This window comes from Egretta garzetta, unplaced genomic scaffold (genome assembly GCF_000687185.1).
Source record: "Egretta garzetta isolate BGI_Z169 unplaced genomic scaffold, ASM68718v1 scaffold188, whole genome shotgun sequence".
In the NCBI taxonomy this organism is placed as follows: domain Eukaryota; kingdom Metazoa; phylum Chordata; class Aves; order Pelecaniformes; family Ardeidae; genus Egretta; species Egretta garzetta.
Genome location: NW_009260622.1, coordinates 4,211,564 through 4,217,563, shown reverse-complemented (window position 1 = coordinate 4,217,563; position 6,000 = coordinate 4,211,564).

Genomic DNA, 6,000 nt, shown 5'->3' with positions numbered 1-6,000 from the left:
AAACAGGCTGTGTAAGGCCCTCGACTGGCAGAGTCTCAGATCTTCCGGGCTTGGTAATGTTCTAACATCTTATCTCCAACTCGTGGCTGGGCTGGCTAAAAACTGTTAGCTGGACGCGTAGGATGTCCGTGCTATCTTGCAGAACTGAAAATGCTTTTTGGGAAGTTGGTAGACTGGTCCTGAAATCTCCTGCAAGTACAAATGGATGTTCTAGATCTCTGTGTTAAAGTTTGGAAAGCATATGGTACGTCATGAAGGGGGAGAAGATCAGCTGGGTAAAGCAGTACAGCTCTTACCGTTGGAGTTCTCTATAACCTTTCTTAAGTTGCAAAAGTGACGTACCTCTTACGGTTTTGGTTGCTTTGCACCAATATTTTTCCTTTATTTTGAGAACACTTACTGTATCCAGAACAGAAGAAAAGACAGGTTGAGTGCGTAAGGAAGCTGGGCAGATGCAAGTTCTGTCCAATGCACTCTGAAAGCAAGCTTGAAAAATAGCTGTCGATTTATCTTCCTTCCCACAATCCTTTCCTTGAAGAAATTTGTAGGAGCTAATTCTAGGGTTAGTATATCCAGAGAAAGGTAACCAGATAAAAGGCTATTTTTTATTATTATTATTTGAAGTGGACATTGTGAGCAATAGCATAACACATGTGCCCTGGCGGTTAGAGACTGCTTTTCCTGCTTACTTCCTTTTCCTGATTTCTTCCCCAACTCCCCCAACACGCACCCAACCGATCTATGACTGGGAACCCATTTTGTTGCTATGTGAATATATTTAGAGGGTGAGAAAGGGAACTTTCTTGAAAGATCACTAGTGAAGGTCTTTATGTTTGCTAACACATCAGAGAGTACGATTTTGGGGGAGGGCTATGGTGCGATAGCCACCTATTGGCATTTGCATGTTGGGTTACAACTATTCTATCTCTGTATATTTTAAGGTACGGTACGTTTGAGGTTAGTTAATGCTTGTGATGATGGACTTTTTTTCTTTTCTTTTTTTTTTTTTTTTTTTCCTCTCTAATCTTGCTTGGAAAAAAAGTCCATGTGCTTTCCTGGACTAAAGCAGAGGTCAGGATGAAAAGATAACTTTCTGTTGCCCAATCGTCCTGCCCTAGTAGGGCCTTGATTACTGTACTAAAGGATCTCTGTTATATTTGGTGAATGTTGCTGAACCATTTCAAGCTGCCAATGTGAATGTCATCTCTTTTATTTACATGTGATTTTTTTTTTTTACTCTGTTCTGTTTAGGTTAAGCTCTTTTTGACACAAATGAAAAAATCAATTTTATTTACATTTACTTAAGTTTAATTAAGCTTATACTTTATGTTAAATAAGACTGACTTCAATTTCAAAGGTGTTAGCTTAATTATCAAGCCCTGTGCAATAGTAAATATGCTAGGAAACGTGGGAAGAACGTTACTTGCAGGTTGAGGAATTCAGGGCAAACAGTAATCTGCTCAAACTGTTATGGAGGAAAGAAGCTTCAGTGCTTTTAATAACAATAAAAAAGTCCAGTTAACTCTGAGTAAAATCAATTCAGTCTGAGAGAAATGTTAAGTTAACTTTATGGAACTGGTAATTATGTCAGCTGTTGTCTCTTTTTTTTTTTTTTCTTTTCTCCTTGTCATACTTTGAATAATCCCTTTCTACCTCTTACTAAATTCCATTTTCTGTGCCATCTTATTTATGCAATGTTTTTTCTGACAGAGCCTTGAGATATTGTACCACTTCTAAACCAGTTGACTCAGGCATGGGTCATGTGTAAATGGTATCTGCTCTTGGTAGTAGGGAAGGCTATGATGCTAGAGAGGAACGGGTGGATTCTCGAACTACCTAATATAAATTATCCTGCAACTATTTCTATGATTTCTGCTGTAGTGTTACTACAGTAATGTTTCTGTTAATTACATGTGCTTTGAATTTTTTTTTTTGTGAGACAGAGGAATGTGTTTCTTACTGTGCGAATGATGCTCTTGTGTTTGTGGGTTTTTTTTTTTCCATGAGTTCTTTATTATCTTGTTTGGCTCCTGAGAACTTAAGAAAATTACTACTGAAAATTGCTGTCACTCTTGCGTAGGAAATGTAGGTATTCTTTCATTCTAATCTTAAACTGTTCTTACCCTTTTTTCTCTTCCTTTCCCAGTTATATACCTTTCACTGGAGTAACACTGCAGTTTTGGACTTTAAAGTATCTTCATGACTTTATAGAAATTGAAAGTGTCCTAGGCTCAAATAGGACATAAACACAAGAAGGGTGGAAGAAAAGGAAAACCAGTTGCCAGTGGTGGTTTTTTGTTGGCTTGGGTTTTTTTCCCCCTCTGTTCACCCCTCCTTTGAAATATGCAGTGTTAATGTTGAGTAAGCAGAGTTTGAATAGATGCGTTGATTCAGTCTCTTGCTTCATCAGTAGGTGTAACGGTTGTATCCCGTACTGTTAGTGCCAGTAAGCCCCAGGAGAGGTTGGGAGAAATGGAGTTTTTAAACAGAGAAGCTGTTCTGCTCTGCTTTAGAAAACTGTGTTTTTGAGAAAACTGGCTTTCAACAGACAGCCAGTGTATTGTATATAAATAGTCGCTTAATAAGCATTTACCTGGACCTCTAGGTATGCGTGGTTCTTAGTAAATCTACTGAAATAATCTCTATCCTGAAAAATTTATGGTGGAACACAGAGAGAGTATGTATCACAGCAGTTCATATTGGTCTAACGCTAATTGTGCACCTGGGTCTCTCATACCAACTATTATTCCTGCCCTACTAGGGCTGTTTTTAATGACATACTGTGCAGCCAACCTGGTTCTGTGACCTTCTTTGATTGCCTAGGCACCTCCACTTACGTATCTTCAAGCCTTGTAAACAACAGAATTTGTTTAGTTGGCTTGTTTAAAAATAAAATAAAAAAATCTCTTAAACCATGCCTTCACTTAGGAATCTAGTTGTGTGTTTAAGAAGTCTCTGGGTATAAATGCCATGTCTAAAATGAGTCTGCGTTTCTTAATTTATTAGACTTTTGGCTAGCATGTTTTGAGACTGCTAGGGCAAAGAGGAGATAGACTTGCTTCATTGTGGCAGCCTTTTCTAAAGGCTTCTCTATAGATCAATAGAATCAATAAATGCAGGGTGTTGGGTTTTTTTTTTTATTTAAATTTAAGGCAGCCTGGAATTAGGCAATGCAGCAGACTTCCCCGGGCTGGGGGGAGGGAAGCTTTTGCTGCTGCTCCATGTGTTTGCATTGGCACTGCTCTCTGGGGCTCTGACAAGCTATGGAAAGACATTGCTCGTGTCCTTGTGCTAGCACGAGCTATGCCATTTTCCACGCAGGCAACAGTTTGCTTCCAGTGAGACAAACTTGACTGTACGTTAACATAGGATGCATCTAATTGCAGGCAGGCAGTTATTTCCTCCATTTTAATATATAGTTTTCAATACAAGCAAACTTAAACCATCCATCTAATATAGAACGGTAGTTACTGCTCAGCATGAGCTTCGTCCTGCTTTTATTATGGCCAGAAGCTCTGGAAGAAATTACTGCAAGGCTTTGCTTGTTATTCCAGTTGTGCTGCCTGGTAGGAATGCTGAAAGGCTTGCGCTGAGCAGGCAGCACGCGTAGTGCCCACAGTCAAAGATGTTTCTGACTGGCTGGGTGCGATCTACGCCGATACGTTCTGCCTTCGGAGTAGCAGGTAGCTCTGGCAGCAAAAGCACCAAGTGAGGGGTCCATGTCATGGCACAAGGACCAGGGGTTGACCAAAATTTCAACCCTGTTCTGTAGCTGTGGAAGGAAATTGAGCTGTGCCCCTCAGTAGCTGGAAGAGGGGAGTGACAGTGGCAGTGGGTTTCTGGAAGTTGTTGATGGCAACAGACTTCAACTAAGCAACAATTTCTGTTTCACTCACCTTTGGTGGTCAGACCACCGAATGAGTGCTTCGCGTGTGGAGATTTCCAAACTGTTTGGATGCAGTCAGCAGCAGAGGCATGCCTGTAACTTGATTTTTGTCCTTTCATTTATTCTGCCAGCATTATTTATTAAAATACTGTTGTGGTGTAGATGTTTTTCTACGGCTTCAGAAAACCCTTCATATAATAAAATTGTAGGAAACTTGGTCAGGCCTTGGTTACGTTTTGGGGTTTTTTTTGGTTGTTTTTGGGTTTTTTACATTTATGGAGTATTTCTGAGAGTGAAATTATTGCTCTAATATGGGATGCTGTTTTTACATATTTTTCCAATGCAAGAGCTCATATAACTAAAGATGGGCATGATCATGTCTCCGAAGGCTCAAATCTTTGTGAAGTTTTGATTCCAAACTTTTTTTGCTATGCTGCTTCGCTAAGTATGGGGGGGCAGTGATGTCTTTGAAAGAAAGAGGCATTATTTCAGTAGGATATAGAGATTTGGAAAAAGATAGCATGACTTGGTTACACCCTAAATGTGGAAGCGAGCACTTCTGTAGCTGAGAATAATATATGCTAACAATGAAACCTTTTTTTTTTTTTTTTCTTGTGTGGTATTAGATTTTATGAAATAACCTTTCTATTTTCTTGGGTGGACCCATTTCTGTAATATTCCTAAGGGACCCCCCCAACAAGCCCTCCCTGTCCACCTCCCGCAAAAGAGCAGGACAGACGCAGGCGGTGTGTATGACCTTCAGCTTTCCCTCTGCCAGCAGCTGGGTGCAATGGGAAGAAGGCTGCCAAAACTGGACTGGATGAACAGAGGCAAATTTTGAGTAATGGGCTGGCCAGACTAGTGGACACTGAATGGGTTTCAGCTCAAAGATGACAAAAGTTAGGCTTGTCCCCAGCTCCTGAGGAGTGAGAAGTGGGTGAGTGTGCAAACAAAAAACCCCTAAAGAAAACTCACATTCTCTGAGCTAGATATATCAAATATGTTTTGTTTTGTTTTTTTTACTGTATCTGATGATACTTACTTTATTGATCTGCCAATGGGGAAACAAAAATACGGCAACTCTTTTATACATAAAATAGCTCTCTATTTCATGTGCTATAGAAATACCTGTGAGTATTCAGAAGGAGTCTAGTCTGACTTGGCCAAAACATTATCAAATCAAGGACGCCTTTTATTTCCAAACTAGACAAATTATCATTTTTAGTGCAGGGAGGACCACCTGGCTAACTCGGGCAGTCTTTCTGCTTTGGAAAAATAAACTTAGTTCAGAGTGTTGAGTTTTTGCAATTGTTAAAAACCCCTGTAAACTCTAGTTCTACAAGACTTCTGAAATACAGGATTAACTCTGGTACAGCTGACCACCCTGGCATCCTGCTGTACTTGGGATTTTGGCTGTAGCTAAAATATGCCGTTCTCTGCCAAGACCAGGAGGCAGGACTAAGTGTTCCGAACCTGTAAAGCTACCCAGAAAACTGCGTTTTAAGCAGCCAGTTCCTGTGGGCGACAGGAGTTTGCTGCTCTAGTAAGAAGACAGATTTAAATAGGGACACGATAAATTGGTGGGTCCTTTAGTGTGTGTGTTATTCTCAGCTCTGTGGATCATGTGGTGTTAAAGATGGGAAGATTAATAAAGTCAAGAGGACTGAATTGAAATTTGGCTGAATCAAACTTCTGGCTAGCCATCTTGTTGATAAACCAGCTGGATACTGGAATGAAGAATACAGTGCTCTAAGAAGCGGCGGTGTGTTAAGATTTACGCTGTCTGTCTGTTTGGTGTGGGGAAACCTTGGTTATTTTTTATCAGCAGTCTCCATTCTGCTGACTCTCCTTACCAGTTTAAGCCTGAAGTATTAGGGGTGACGGTGCTGGGTTTGCGCTGTCGCAGAGCAGCAAAGTTACTTCTGATTCTGAAATCGCAGGCACTGGGACTGTGCGCTTGGCTCGGCTCCTCGCCTTGTCGCTGGCTTGCGCAATATTGCCAAGGGACAATCGACTCTCCTTTAAAACTACCGGGCATGGTGGTTGGTGCGATGGTCGTGCTTAGAAAATGGTGGGCTTCCCAACGGAGCCGCGACGCACCGTGGGCCTGCCGC